The following is a 15,606-nucleotide window of genomic DNA, read 5'->3' on the forward strand; positions in this document are numbered from 1 at the left end:
ATCATTTAAACATCTGTGGAGCACCTGGGTGTCTCAGTTAAGCATCTGCCTTCAGCTCAGGTCATGATTTCAGGGTCCTAGGATTGAGCCCCGTGTCAGGGCTCTCTGCTCAGTGGGGAGTCTGCTTCTCCCTCTCCCTCTATACTCTCTGGCTCTCACTCTTGCTCTCTCTCAGTGAATAAATACAATCTTTAAAAAAATAAAAATAAAAAAAATCCTTATATATTTGTTATAAGTAAAATTCATGTAATTTACATAAAGTACTTAGTATAGCACCTAAAATGGAGTAGCAATCAATGCATGTTGACTATAACTTTTAGTATGTGCTTACAGACTACATATGACATTGGTTTAGGCTTAAGAATATGAAAAAAAAAACTTAAATATTCCTTAGAAATATTATTATAGGATAATAATTATGTCAATATATTATGCTTTAGTAAAGGCAAAGAAATATAATAAAAAATGTAGATGTGTTTTCTGTATTAAAAACATTTAGGAATGCGGGGGGAAAAGGGCCGAGAATGTCCCCCATCTGCCCTCCGCTCCTGGGCGCTCTCACATTCATAGCAGCCTCTTCATGAATTACAGCTGAGGGGCGCGGGGGAGGGGAGTGCCACACAACACCCTAGCAAATCTCCTGGCCCCCGAGCATGGCTAGCTTGTGTGCCATGCAGGTGAAGCTGGAGCTGGGGCACTGCGCCCAGGTGAGGAAAAAACCCACCATGGAGGGCTTCACCCATGACTGGATGGTGTTCATGCGCCACTCAGAGCACAGGGACATACAGCACCTTGTGGAGAACGCTTTCCGCTTGCATGAAAGCTTTCCTAGGCCAAAAAGAGTGTGCAAAGATGCACCTTACAAAGTAGAAGAATCTGCGTGTGCTGGTTTCATTTTGCCAACTGAGGTTTATTTTAAAAACAAGGAAGAACCTAAGGAAGTCTGCTTTGATTATGACTTATTATTGCCTCTCGAAGGCTACCCACCAGTGAATCACCTCTGTGGTGAAAAGCTAACTTTCAACAACCCCACAGAGTAGTTTAGAAGAAAGTTGCTGAAGGCAGGAGGGGATCCCAACAGGAGCATCCACACCACCACCACCACCACCGCCACCACCGCCACCACACCACCGCCACCGCCACCACCCCACGGCCACTGCCGCCGCCCCACCACCGCCACCGCCCCGCCACCGCCACTACCACCGCTGCCCCACCGTCGCCACCACCGCCACCACCGCCACCACCGCCACCACCGCCACACCACCGCCACCACCACCGCCACCGCCACCACCACCGCCACACCACCACCACCACCACCACCACCAGCACCACCACCACCACCACCACCAGTTTTTCAAAGCCTCACAAACTGATGGAGGAGCTCAAGGAAAAACCTCCTAAAGACTCCAGAGAACATATAAGTGCCTTCAAAGAACCCTTCAGGATGACAACAAATCTTCCAAAGAATCCTCTAAGAAACCCGAAGAAAACAAATGACTGAAAGAAGAAAAAAACATTCCTAAGATGGCCTTCAAGGAACTGAAACCCATGTGGAAAGAGTCAAAACCAGATAGTAACTTACTCACCATCACCAGTGGACAACAAGACAAGGAGGCTCCCATGAAAGCCACCCCCCCCCCCATTTCAGATTCCAAAGAACTCTCAGCCAAAAAAAGGAAAAAGAGTAGTTCAGATGCTTTATTTAAGAGTTTTTCTAGCATGCCACCATTGTTTCTCATGTGTTCTGCTGACAAAAAACAGATAAAAGATAAATCTCACATCAAGATGGGAAAGGTCAAAATTGAAAGTGAGACCTCTGAGAAGAACAGACAACTTTACTGCCATTTGACAATATTGTGGATCCCAATGATTCCGACACGGAGGAGTACATGTCCTCCAGATCTGATTCTAAACAACCCAGCCCTGCCAACTCCAGCTCCAGCTTCACACTGTCCCAGACCAGACAACAAGGTCCTTTAAGGTCTGTAATGAAAGATCTGCATTCCGATGACAATGAGGAATCAGATGAGAGAGAGGATAATGACAATGACTCTGAAATGGAGAGACGTGTAAATAGAGGAGGGAGCCAAAGCCGCAGGGTTAGCTTAAGTGACGGCAGCGACAGTGAAAGCAGCTCAGCTTCTTCACCCTCCATCACAAACCTCCACCGCCTTTATTAAAAAGCAACAACAACCAGGTTCTTGAAGTGAAAAGTCCAATAAAGCAAAGCAAATCAGATAAGCAAATAAAGAATGGTGAATGTGACAAAGCTCTACCTACTGGTGGAGCTTCACAGAAGGTTAATGATGCTGAGGGAGAGACACATTCTGCAACAGGTTGTGAACCTTATAGAAGAAACTAGACACTTTCATATCACAAACACAACATTTGATTTTGAGCTTTACTCATTGGACAAAACCACAGTCCGTAAACTACAGAGTTACCTGGAAACATCTGGAATTTCCTGAGGATACAACAACTGGATACATCAAAAACTATTGTTTTTTTTTTTTTTGTTTGTTTGGTTGGTTGTGAATTTTCATTTGTTTGTTTATATGAGAACACGCAGAATGTTGCAACCAAAAGGGAAAAAAATAAAAATCAAAACCTTCAGCTTTATTTTTCTCTTGATAAAGGAGAGGTTAAGCAAACCAGACTCAGCGGACCACTCTTCTCTCCAAGGAAATCCCCAGAAAGAGTTAGCCTGGATAGCTTTGAAAAACAAACAAATTAAAACACATCACAAGAAAAACTTTCAAGAATGTGTATGGTATCCTGTCTGTCTTTCTCTCTCTGGTGGTTCATTCCACAGGATGAGTGTGTATTCAACAAACTGCCTTATTACATAACTGATCTATTTATTATTACATACAGATATTCTAAAGTCATTGAGGGAATGACACCACAAGACATTATAAGTACTTGGTCCCACGGATGCTCTTTCAGCGTAGCACCCTTGCCGTCCTAAGCCCAGTGACCTTACTTGTATACCGTGCCACTCTCCGCCAACTTTTCCAAGTCCTTTAACTCATTGCAGTCTGTATTTGCCACCTTTTGTTTTTCCAGTTCCAGGACACAAATAATCAACTGGGGGGACCATATTGCCACCCTTATTTTCTTCTTTGTGGTCTTTCTCCTGAAAGTTGGGGCCCAGCCCTTGGCTATATCCATATAATGATCTTGGATCATGGTAGAAAATGCACCAAATAGGATCATATGAATTGTTGTCTAGCCTTAGTCAATAAGCCTGTAGGACTTTTAAACAAGTGTTCCTGTAAACGTCCTGCATCCAGCATTGTTGAGCTGTCAGTCAACATCCTTGTGTCTGTTTTACTGTTTCTAATACTAGAGAAAGATGGAGGTAAAGGCATTCCACAGGATCATCGTTCAAAAAAAAAAAAAAGAATTCTGGTTCTGTTTTCTAAAGAAATGTAGAAATTCTTAATTTGGATCTATTTATTAGTAAAAGTTTCAGCTTTCTTCAGCTGCCAGTGTGTTATCCATCTTTACCATAAAACCTGGAATAAGAGATTTTTGTCATGTATGATCCTTGTAGACTCTTTTATATTTGGAAAATTAAAATCTTTCATTGGGTGAAAATCCTTGGTTATTCTGCCATAACAGATCATGTATTAACTTGTAGATTCAGTGGTTCAAGCCTTTTTAGTCATTTGCTTATGTTTCCAGAAGGATTTCTTATATTAGTGAAAATAAAGATTGTTGGGGGGTTATTTTTATTCTTGATGTACCCTGTTTTAAAGAAATCTGTCCTGTGGCATGCAAAAGAAAGCGAATTATTTTTAAAAGAAAAAAGAAAACAAAATGAATGAGGAACGGATGGGTGGCTCAGTTGGTTAAGCAGTTGCCTTTGGCTCAGGTCATGATCTCAGAGTCCTGGGATCAAGCCCCACGCTAGGTCTCCCTGATCAACAGAAAGTCTGCTTCTCCTTCTTCCTCTTTCCCCACCTGTACTCACTCTTGCTCTCTCTTTCTAAATAAATAAATACATACATACATAAATATATACATAAATACATACATAAATATATATACATAAATAAATATATAAATAAATAAATAAATAAATATATATATACATAAATACATAGATAGATAATCTTTAAAAAATTTAATGACTAATCCTTGTGGGTGTTATATAGTTTTCCTAAGGGCTGCCATGACAAAGTAACACAAACCAGCTGTCTTAAAACAACAGAAATATATTCTGTCCCAGTTTTGGAGGCCAGAAGTCTGAATCAAGGGGTGAGAGTGCTATACTCTCTGATGATCTGGCAGTGGTGTGGGGTCCTTCTGTGGCTCTTCCTAGCTTCTATTGGTTGCCAACAATCTTTGGTGTGCCTTGGCTTGTTGATGCATCATTTTTCATCCAGTGTCATATAACATTCTCTGTGTCTTCATATAACATTCTCTTCTATGTGTATCTCTGCATTTCTGTGTCCAAATTTCCTCTTTGAACAAGGACATTAGTCATTGAATTAAGACCCAGCATAACACATAATGACATCATCTTAACTTGATTACATCTGCAAAGACCCTATTTTCAAATAAAGTCATATTCCTAGTTATTGGGATTAAGACCTCAACTTATCTTTTTGGTGGACATAATAAAACCAAAAACAACAGATATTTGCCTTTTTTTTTAAGAGAATGAGTGCAAGCACATGTGGGAATGAGCAAAGGGAGATGGAGAGACTCTTTTATTTTTAAAATTTATTTATTTATTTTAGAGAGAGAGAGAATGACAGCATGAGTTGGGGGAGGGGCGAGGAGAGAGAAACTCAAGCAGATTGTTCACTGGGCATGGAGCCCAATGCAGGGCTTGATCCCATGACCCATGAGATCATGACCTGAGCCAAAATCCAGAGTCAGATGCTTAACCAGCTGAGTCACCAAGGTGCCCCAGTTACTTCCTATTTGAAAACAATGATCTGAACTTTTCACATTTACTTTCTTAATTTTCTTGCTTCTATCACTATTAAAAAACTTTTTATAATTATGCTAGGCAAAATGAGGCACAGATTAATTAAACGAATTACCAAAATTCTCACAAGAGGTAGAAATTAGAGCTATTTTGTAAACACGGATAACCTGACCTGAACTTTATATGAGACCTTAAATATCTTAAGCTAGAAAGACATGTAGTACGAGGTTGTAGAAAATAATTTATTGATGGGTGAACTCACTCCTTGCTGGGGATTCCCAGACCTGGCAGGGGTACTGGAAACAGTCTTAAAAGTTGTCTGAGATGGTTTATTAAAACTCGGACAGGATAATAGTCTTCAACGCTTGAAATGGCAATGAAAGGACATTTTGTTACAGCACTAAGGAAAGGTTAAAAGCTTAAGGAAGTAGGATGTTAGAATTAATTTAATTTGCAAGATGTAAATATCTACCACTTAATTGTGTTCCCCAGCAGGTCCTCGAGGACATTTCTTTCACTTAGTCAATTACTAATGCCCTGATGGAGACCACATGGGCATCTTTGGCTCAGTGGTGGCTGACCTCTATAAACTATATTTAATGGTAGAAAATGCTTCTATGGAGCAAGGCTCTTTAATATGAATGGGGTCAGTGGAATTCTAGGATAGCAGAAGCTAGGTGGCAGTACTTATTATTGACATGCGGTGCACAAAATCAGCATAAAGTGCAGCATTGGGAGACTGAAATTCAGGATGCCCCATCTAAGGGGATCTGTGGCAGTGTCTAAAAGATCATAATTGTTTTAGGAGTTACATAGTGGGACAGACACTAGAATGTTGCTGAGCTGTATAGAATCACAAAAATAGCACTAAGAGCTAGTGAACAGTGAGATACTTTTTGCTCCCCCCCTTTCTGAATATAAGACACTTAAAAATCCCTTAGTCTGCCAGTTGAAGAAGATACTTTGTTTAAAGACCCTATAATGCCACTGTAAAAATATACAACAGAAATCATTTTGATCCTTTTTAAAGGGGCTCTGTGACCATTTTGTAAGTTCATAGTATACCAGAGAATGAAGAATATACTAATATTTTGATGAATTTTAGACATAGTTGCTAAGTTGGCTCTACTACCAAGAAACTCAAAATGTCCTCCAGTTATAGTAGTGCTTACAGAAGTTAGATAATGGAAATTAGATTATAATTGAATCTCTGGTCTAAGTACAATTCACAGTGGGCTCTGTGATGATTTTTCCAGTCTTCAAATGTATAATTAGGATAAACATAGTTGGCACCTGACCTGTGGAGAACAGAACCCCTAAACCTATCTATCTCTATTCCTTACCCTCTAGACATAACTTAAAGAAAGCAAGTACTATTTCATTATATCTCATATTTCCGTGGTTGAGGAAATTGTGCTGAACTTGGCTGAGAGACTCTTTTGCTCAGTGTGTCATTACGGGGTTCACTGGTGACATTCACCTAGCATCTGGTCAGGTTTGAAAATAAATAGCTTCCATTAACATAAGTGATGTTTTTGTAGAGATAGTTGATAGGTTGCCCTCAAATAGGCTTCCTTCTCTGTGTAATCTCAGAATTTTTTCATTTAGTTTCTCAAGTAAGATGGTGGTATATTTTACAAAGTGTTCAGACCTCCAAGAGACTAAGTTGGAATTTGTGATCTTTTTAAAGACTAAGCCTCCAACAAGCATAGTGACACTTCTGCTATAGTTTGCTAATTGGAGCAATCACAGAAGAGCCAAAATTCAAGGAGAGTAAACATAGAGCCCATCTATCAGTTGAGAAGTGCCAAAAATATGCAGCCAAAAGGTGTGATCTCTTGGTTTATCATTGCTCTCAGAAAAACCGGCTACCACTGGTTCACTGGTCCAAGGCACGTTAGACCCAATTTGTAGATTGAACTCAAAGTTAAACCCCATGTAAAACATCTGATATTCAAATACTCATAGATTCATAAGTAAAAATAAGTGATGCTCATTTAAATCACTAAATTCTGGGAGTAATTTATTATTAAGCAAAACAGATTAATACAGTCTTTACAGACGTAGATCCAAGATCAGGTTTAAGCACGTCTAGAAGAAACAAGTAAATCACATGATCTGATGATGCAGGCTCCCAGGTCTCCTTTTGTAGACCAGTCCCTCTTCTTCAGGTCATACCAGTGGTAAAGAGGCTTCTCACTGAACAACTAAAAGAAAATATTTGAGTCAATTTCCCAGATGGATGGAAATAGACTACTGATAGATTATATTTGATATATTCTTACTTTCAGATGGCTCTGAAGGACGGTTATGAAGAGAATTCTTCCTAGTAACAGAGCTAAAAGTAAGTACTTAAATAGCCAAGTTGCATATTTGGTAAAGAAGGAGGAGATACGGGTGTTTGGTGGATATTTGGTGGATATGGATCTTTCCACTGAGTAGTGGGAAAGATCTTGTGTAGTTGTCTAGAGCTTGGAATGAACACGTTTGAAAGAAATGGAATGCACAATCTTGAGGGAAATGTGTGTGAAGTTACCAATGGATTGAGGGTATATGTATCCTTGTGTCTCACATGAATGCTCAGAAATAAGTAGCTGTCACTAATGATTCTAAATAATCAAGTGGACAGAATGACTGGTTTTATGGCTACAAACCAGACTTTCACCTTAGCTAGACAAGTTTTTAGTTTGTTTGTTTGTTTGTTTGTTTGTTTTTGTACGAAGTGGCTGTGAAACGATGGTCGTCATGACAGGCGGACTCTACTGATGCTAATGGCAGTGTATTGTGATTTGTATATATTGGCATCTGCATGAAACTGAAAAACATGCTCTCCCTTGATAAAATTTTCAGGACACTCCAGTATGATGAACAAACCTCGAATTCATCATAATAACACCATCCTCTAAAACTTCTTGATGTTTAGCTTGTTTCTCATATAAGGTGCATGAATTGACAATTCTAAAATTTCCCAAGTAATTGTCCAGTATATTTTTTGATTAACTTCTGTTTATCCTTCCTTAAATATAAACTGGAGAAAGAAAAATATGTCATCTGTGGTTTTTTAAAACAAGAATTTGTCAAGATGAACTTTTTATCTTTATTTCTATCCTTTCACATTTTTATTCAGCAAAACATTTGGCTGAAAAAGTATAACATTGATGATGAATTAGAATTGTAAGAATTTTCACTGTCAAATAAAAATTCTCTCCACATCTTCTTATGCTGCTGTAGCAGTGAATAATTTACTTGTTGTTTCATTATAAAAATATTTTTTGTCATGATTATTTGCATTTAATGCATGTGCAGAAACATGAGAGTAGAATAGATCACCATGCCAGAGTGACCTAGAAAAACGGAAAGATCATTTTGTTTGTACTTGTATCTACTTCTATCAAATACCAGATGGTCTGGAAAGGTAAGACAATGCTAATGAGTCTCAAGATATTGCATAGCAATTAGTGAAGCAACCAAGGTCAAACTACCATTGTTTGACTCAACAAACTGTTTAATTTATAAATCGTTTTATTTCCCAGAAAAAGAAAAGGAAATATCATGAAGAAAATATTTTAGTTTCTAAATTTTAACTGTTAGACTCTCCTAGACTTTCTGAATACCAGTTCACACTATTTTTGTTTTCTGTTGTGCATCAGAGGATTATTCAGCAGGTTTGAATTGTCCCCATTCTGCTCATTCCAAAGAAAGATTTGGTCTTTGCTCAGCTCCTTGGAGATAATCTTTAAGCCTTTGATTCTTGCCTATTAATAATATCTTTGTTTACCTAAGGCTATAGGGCCACACCAGATACTTTATGCTAACAAATGTGATTTTTGGAGGAGCTCTTTGGCCATTCTATATATAGTTTATGCTAAGAGTGTGATCTGTGTTTGGGTCCTTGGGTCACGTGGTATCAGTTTGATCTTTAGAGAGTCTGTCGACCGAAAGTCACATGGGTACATGTAGGCTGTGCTTCCAGTGTCTTTGCATTGCCTTGTCAAATTCCTTCCCTATAATTTTCAGTAGTTATTTGTTGATTATGTTACTTATTTTCTTTACCCATTTTTATTATGTAAAATATAAAATGAAAATGAGGACATATAATGTGGCTTCAAAGATTATGGGCACTTTTAAATAGATATATGGATAAAGATGTGATAGAATCATATGTAATGGAATATTACTTGGCCATAAAAAGGATGCAGTCTTGCTATTTGTGGCAACATGGATAGACCTGGAGGGTATTACTCCAAATGAAATAAGTCAGAATGAGAAAGACAAATACCATATGATTTCACTCATATGTGAAATCTAAAAAAAAAACGATGAATAAACAAACAGCAGGATCAGACCTATCAATACAGAAAACAAACTCATGGTACCAGAAGGAAGAAGGGTGGTGGGGTCATGGACAAAATGAGTGAAGGAGAATGGCTTCTAGTTACAGTATAGGATTCCTGTTATGTAATGAATAAGTCACAGAAATAAAAAGCACAGTATAAGGATAGTCAATATATAGTCAATGATATTGTAATCATAGTGTTTCTTTGGTGACGGTAGATACACTTGTGGTGAGTATACCATAAGATGTAGAGAAATTGAATAACTATGTTGTACATATAAAACTAATGTGACTTTGTGTGTCAATTATACTTAAATTTAAAAAAATTCACTTGCAAATTTGCATCCCCCCAAAAACAATTATGAACATTTAAAAAATTAATATATACCATTTACTTTGTTCAATCTCAGTTTGATTTTTATGTGTAGCACAGATTGTTTTAAGCATTTATTAAGCTACAAGCTTTAATATTAATATTACAAGCCATCATTGTGTGATCAATTTTTAAATCATCCAGATATTGCTAGTAAGTAGTAAAAAAACATATACAGGTTCATGTTGCAATCTCTACACCAATTTCAAACCATGTTATTTAACAGTATTTGGAGAAAAACACAATAAAAACTTTTTCTAACAATTTGAAGACATTAAATGTTTTAGCTTTGTTTTTCTGTTGTCTCTGATTTACTAGCAAAATGCAACTATGTGATTTTTTTCAAATCCAAATCTATTGAGGTTCAAGTTAACATCCTTTGATAATTCACTTATTTGATAATAACAATAGTAATCAAATAATATGATTTGATTGAACAGTATTTTAGTTTACTTTAAAAAATATATATTTGCATCTAATGGCTGAAGTGAAATTTGCATTTTACATAATTTGATTATAAATTAGTTGAGATCATGTGAGATTTAAGTTCTCTTAAGTTTAGTTTTTTGATTTGTTAATATTGTGTCCATGTAGTTCAATTTCATTCTTGACTTACAATATTTTTATGATATTCAGTAAAGGAAATAAATGTCACACAATGTATTTAATAATGATTCTAGAGTACAGTTTCACTGAGCCTTTGTGTAATATATACATTTCCACTTTTGTAAATAGTGTTGCGACGAATATAAGGAAATTTCCAACAATATTTTCAGTGAGCATTTTATTATCAATTGAAACTCACTAAATGATTTTTCATAAAAAATTTTTAGAAATAAGGTTGATAGTTTGTCTGGATTTGTTTAAAAAGACTCAAGGTATATAGATTGTTCAAAATGCAAATGTTACCAGTAGTTTGTGTTTAATCTATAAATAAGACTATGACTTTCGTCTCATTTGTGCATGTACAACTTTGTTTCCTCTAATTTTTTAGTTTATGCCAAAGAAAGTGGATAAGAAAAATGAGAACTAATGTTTACTGTTTATTAACTACGTATCAGTGCTTCTGCTAGTCACAGAAGTAAATTAATTTGCCCAAGTTCACAGAACTAGTAATTAACATAATTGAGCAAATTCACAAGTATATGAACTAAACACTGTTTTTTTACTGTAGTAATTGTGTTCCTTTTGTGATCTCAGGTCATTAGCAACTGTATTAAATCTAAACTGTGCTATTTGAAGACGCTTTTGAAAATAATGACACCCTAATCCAAATTTGCAAGACTTTTCTAGTTACTCTTCCATAAACATCTGAAAAATGCTAATTTTTCACTTATCTTTTACTTTTGTTTTTTACAACTTAGACAATTTCTTATTGCTATCCACACAAATATTCTTTCTTCAAGTTCCAGTTCGGCATCAACTATTTGTATTAATCTTTCCTGAAGTATTCTATCCATTGTTGATTTATGTATTTATGAGCTTTGCTATTCTAAATTGTATTTTCCTTTAATGGTTCCTATTTAATCTTGGTATTATTACGCTGGTAAGCTTTATAACTGATCTCTGACAGTTCATTTCTGATGTCCATTGATTACCAATAATATTACAGAAAAAAGAACAAATATATGATGGCATGTGTATAAATTATAATAGTTAAGATAACTTCTGCTTAAGTGAAACATTGATAGATTAGTTTATATCTTCAAGCATTTTAAATAATTAAAAAATTAAAAGTCACAGGTATTTGAAGCTTAATACAGTCTTCTGAATTACTAGTATGTAACTGAGCTTCTATGAAGAGAAATAAAAATAGTAATTCCTGTCTTCTGGCTAGAAGTATTGTATATTCAGAAAAAGGGTTATTATCCAAAATATATAAAGAACTTACAAAACTGAACACCCCAAAACCAAATAATCTATAGTTAAAATGAGCAGAAGACATGAATAGACATGTTTCCAAAGAAGACATACAGATGGTTACAAGACACATGAAAAGATGCTCAACATCACTCACCATCAGGGAAACATACATCAGAACTAAAAATGAGGTACCACTTTGTACCAGTCAGATGGCTAAAATTAACAACACAGGAAACATTAGATGTTGGCAAAGATGCTGAGATAGCAGAATTCTCTTGCACTATTGATGAGAAAGCAAACCGGTTCAGCCATGCTGGAAAACAGCATGGAGGTTCCTCAAAAAGTTAATGCAACTCTCCTGCAGTCCAGCAATTGTACTACCCAGTATTTACCAAAGGATACTGATTTTAGGGGACATTTGCATCCCAGTGTTTATAGCATCATTATTAACAACAGCCAAATTATGGAGAAAGCCCAAATGTCCATTGATTGATGAATGAATGAAGAAGAGTATACATGTACAATATTTATACATATACATAAATATGTATATATACACATATAATATATAAATATGTAATATTTATATATAAAGATATATTATAGAATATAAATATAATGGATTATTACTCACCCATCAGAAAGAATGAATTCTTGCCATTTGCAAGGACGTGGATGGAGCTGGAGAGTATTATGCTAAGCAAAATAAGTCAGTCAGAGAAAGGCAAATGCCAAATGATTTCACTCATGTGTGGAATTTAAGAAACAAAACAAATGAACATGGGCAGGTGATAGAGAAAGACAAGCAAACCAAGAAACATTCTCTCAACTATAGAGAACAAGCCTGTGGTACCAGAGGGGAGCTGGGTGGGAGAGAAGTTCTGAATAGGTTATGGGTTATTAAGAGGAGCACTTGGGATACGCACCAGGTATTGTATGTAAGTGAATGAATTGCTAAATTCTACACATGAAATCGATATCGCACTGTTTACTAGCTGGAATTTAAATAAAAACTTGGAAAAATATTGTATATGAAAGTATATCATTAAGATTTTATATACATCTGTTAAGCATACTATTGGCATGTAAGGACTGAATATCAATTAGAAAGCTCACATGCTATCTTTTACTAAGGAGAAAGGACTCTCTTATAGAATACCAGGTAGCAATACAATAACAAATCGGTTATTGTTATACCCAGTAATAGGTAAACTGTACAGAGAAATTAGAATTAAAAAATGGATGAGAGAGAAATGAGTGTACATTTGTAGTATCCCCTGGTTGAAATTTCAAACAGAAAATAGAGCTTCATTTTACAGGCCTCAGACAGGGCATGGGGTTTTTGCCAGTAATGCAGGATAGATCATGTCAACCTTCTTCATAATTCATGTTTTTTTTTTAAAGATTTTATTTCTTTATTGGCAGGGAGAGAGAGATCACAAGTAGACAGAGAGGCAGGCGGAGGGTGTGGGGCAGTAAGCAGGCTCCCTGCTGAGCAAAGAGCCCAATGTGGGGCTCCATCCCGGGATCCTGAGATCATGACCTGAGCTGAAGGCAGAGGCTTAACCCCCTGAGCCACCCAGGTGCCCCGCATAATTCATGCTGTGATGAATCATTCATAAATACTTTAAGTTTTGTAGAAGCAGATAAAATTTTAGTGAGGTCATAATTTAAGCTAATCATGAATAGTAGATTTTATCTTCTCTATTCTTCTGAAAGTATAAATTCCACCCCCCTTGGGGTTTCACTAATGTAAAACAGGTTGGTAATTATAGAAAGACTTATGAGTCTCATGTTATTGTGTGTATATATATTTATATATACATAGATAAACATCATTAATTATATCAACTATGTCATATTCTTCAGATACTCAGGTTTTAGAAGACCAGCTTTGTTTTACATTTTTAGGAATTACTATGGTTTTCCTGACATGTAAAATCATCTTCATTCATGTCCTTCTTTTATGTGTTCTTTCTAAACAGAAAAGCCAATTTTAAACTATTCTGTGTATCACTTTTTGAGTATATTTGCTATAGTTTAAGACAAAACCCAGAGTAACAGATAGTATTCAGTTTAGAACATGTGGACAATACTAAGAAATTTCACTGGGATCAGAATTAGTCAAGTTAGGTGACTTACATTTTTGTTTACCAAGAAAATTATTTCATTGTATTCAAGTTATTTATTCAGTTTTGCCTTTATAATGCTTCTTCCACACTGAGAGCCAAAAGTGATCTTAAATCACCCAGAATCTAATACAGAATCTGGCACAGAAAAACACTTAATTTTTTTTTTTTTTTTGGTTGGACAAGTTAATGATAACTTTTTTCCAGTATCAAATATTTACAAAGGATTTGTGTCAACTTCTACATATAATGTTGTAGAGATATAGATATAATATCAGTAGATATGGGCCTGCACTAAGAAGGGCATTTGATCAAGACTTGGTCTGTTGGACCAATTTAAAGCCAGGAGACAGGGATTGACTGAGAGGAAGACAGTATAGAGGCAGAGGAAGTGTGTGTGTGTGTGTGTGTGTGTGTGTATACATTTATTATATATATATTATATATATTCTGTAGGATATATAATATATATATTCTCTGAAATCATGACAATAATAATTTATTCTTTTTTTTTAAAAGATATTGTTCATTTATTTGACAGACAGAGGTCACAAGTAGGCAGAGAGGCAGGCACACAGAGAGAGGGCGGAGGAAGCAGGCTCCCTGTTGAGCAGAGAGCCCAATGCAGGGCTCAATCCCCGGACCCTGAGATCATGATCTGAGCCAAAGACAGAGGCTTAACCCACTGAGCCACCCAGGTGCCCCTATTCTTTTGTTTTATTCAATTATATTTTGAAGTAAAAAATATCCTGTAATTGGCAGTAAGTGATTTATAACAATTATTATCCTGAATGCAGTTTTTCTTCAAATGAGTAAGCAACATGAAGTTGCATGTTGAGAGTAGAATGAGACTGGGAAAGTTTTATATATATAAGAGTTTCAAATATAGAGGCACCTGGATGGCTCAGTTGTTAAGTGTCTGCCTTTGGCTCAGGTCATGATCCCAGAGTTCTGGGATTGAGCCCCACATTGGGCTCCCTGATCTCTGGGAAGCCTGCTTCTCCCTCTCCCACTCCACATGGTGCTTATGTTCTCTCTCTCGCTATCTCTCTCTCTGTCATAAATAAAATCTTCCAAAATTTTTTTTCAAATATAATAGTGTTTAACTATTACAATCTGATATATCTGCATAAATTGTAGAAATGAAGCAATTGAAAAATAAACCTAAACCTTAGTCAGTAACCTAGAAGCAGTCACAATTGTTTGGGATATTTTCTTATATTGTAAACATGTTATATACATAATATCTATTGCATCAGTCAACGTTCAGGAGAAACTGAACCAATGAGTAACATATTGAAGGATATATCATAGAGAGTTGGCTTGCAAAACAGTGGAGGTTAGCTAAGCAATTCAAATTCTGGAATTCAACCATCAGGAAGGAAAGATCACCAGCAAACTGGAACCTCACAGGATGGTAGAAGCTGGTGTCCACGGGTAGTTAAACAGGGAAGAGATGGTACAGTATGGAATTAACATGAAAAGAGGCCATAGTTGTTGTCCACAAATGGAATTCTTCAGCTCTGCTTTAAAAAAGACTTTTAACTGATTATGGTAGCATACCCACAGTAATAGCCCTAAAATTCCACTCACTTAGCAAATCTAATTGCATCTAATCAATTCCTTCACAGGAGCAACTAGGTTAGTGTTATTAAACAGCCGGAAATATTAATCTAGTCAAAGTGACGTATCAAAAAGCCAATCACATCTATTACTTTCTTTATATTGTTGGTGTCCTAAAATATAAAATCCTGTTTTTATTTAGCTTAATAATGCAAGTTTTTTAAGGTAAAATCATTTATGTCTCAATAATACATATCGATATACCAGTATTTTGCTAACCATTTTAATATTGGACACAAGTAGTTTTCAATTTCCCATTGCCATAAATAATATTATTCTGAATATACTTGCATATAAAATTTTATTAACTCTCATTCCTTTTTTTTTCCAAAGATTTTAT

The 15,606-nt window shown here is 36.0% G+C and overlaps 1 pseudogene; it reads left to right on the forward strand.

The window, feature by feature from the left end:
- Positions 1 to 653: 653 nt before the first annotated feature.
- Positions 654 to 2,468, forward strand: LOC101694472 (annotated as a pseudogene).
- Positions 2,469 to 15,606: the final 13,138 nt, after the last annotated feature.

The sequence above is a fragment of the Mustela putorius genome, unplaced genomic scaffold, assembly GCF_011764305.1.
Source record: "Mustela putorius furo isolate JIRA1106 unplaced genomic scaffold, ASM1176430v1.1 tig00000508_pilon_pilon_pilon, whole genome shotgun sequence".
Taxonomy (NCBI): Eukaryota; Metazoa; Chordata; class Mammalia; order Carnivora; family Mustelidae; genus Mustela; species Mustela putorius.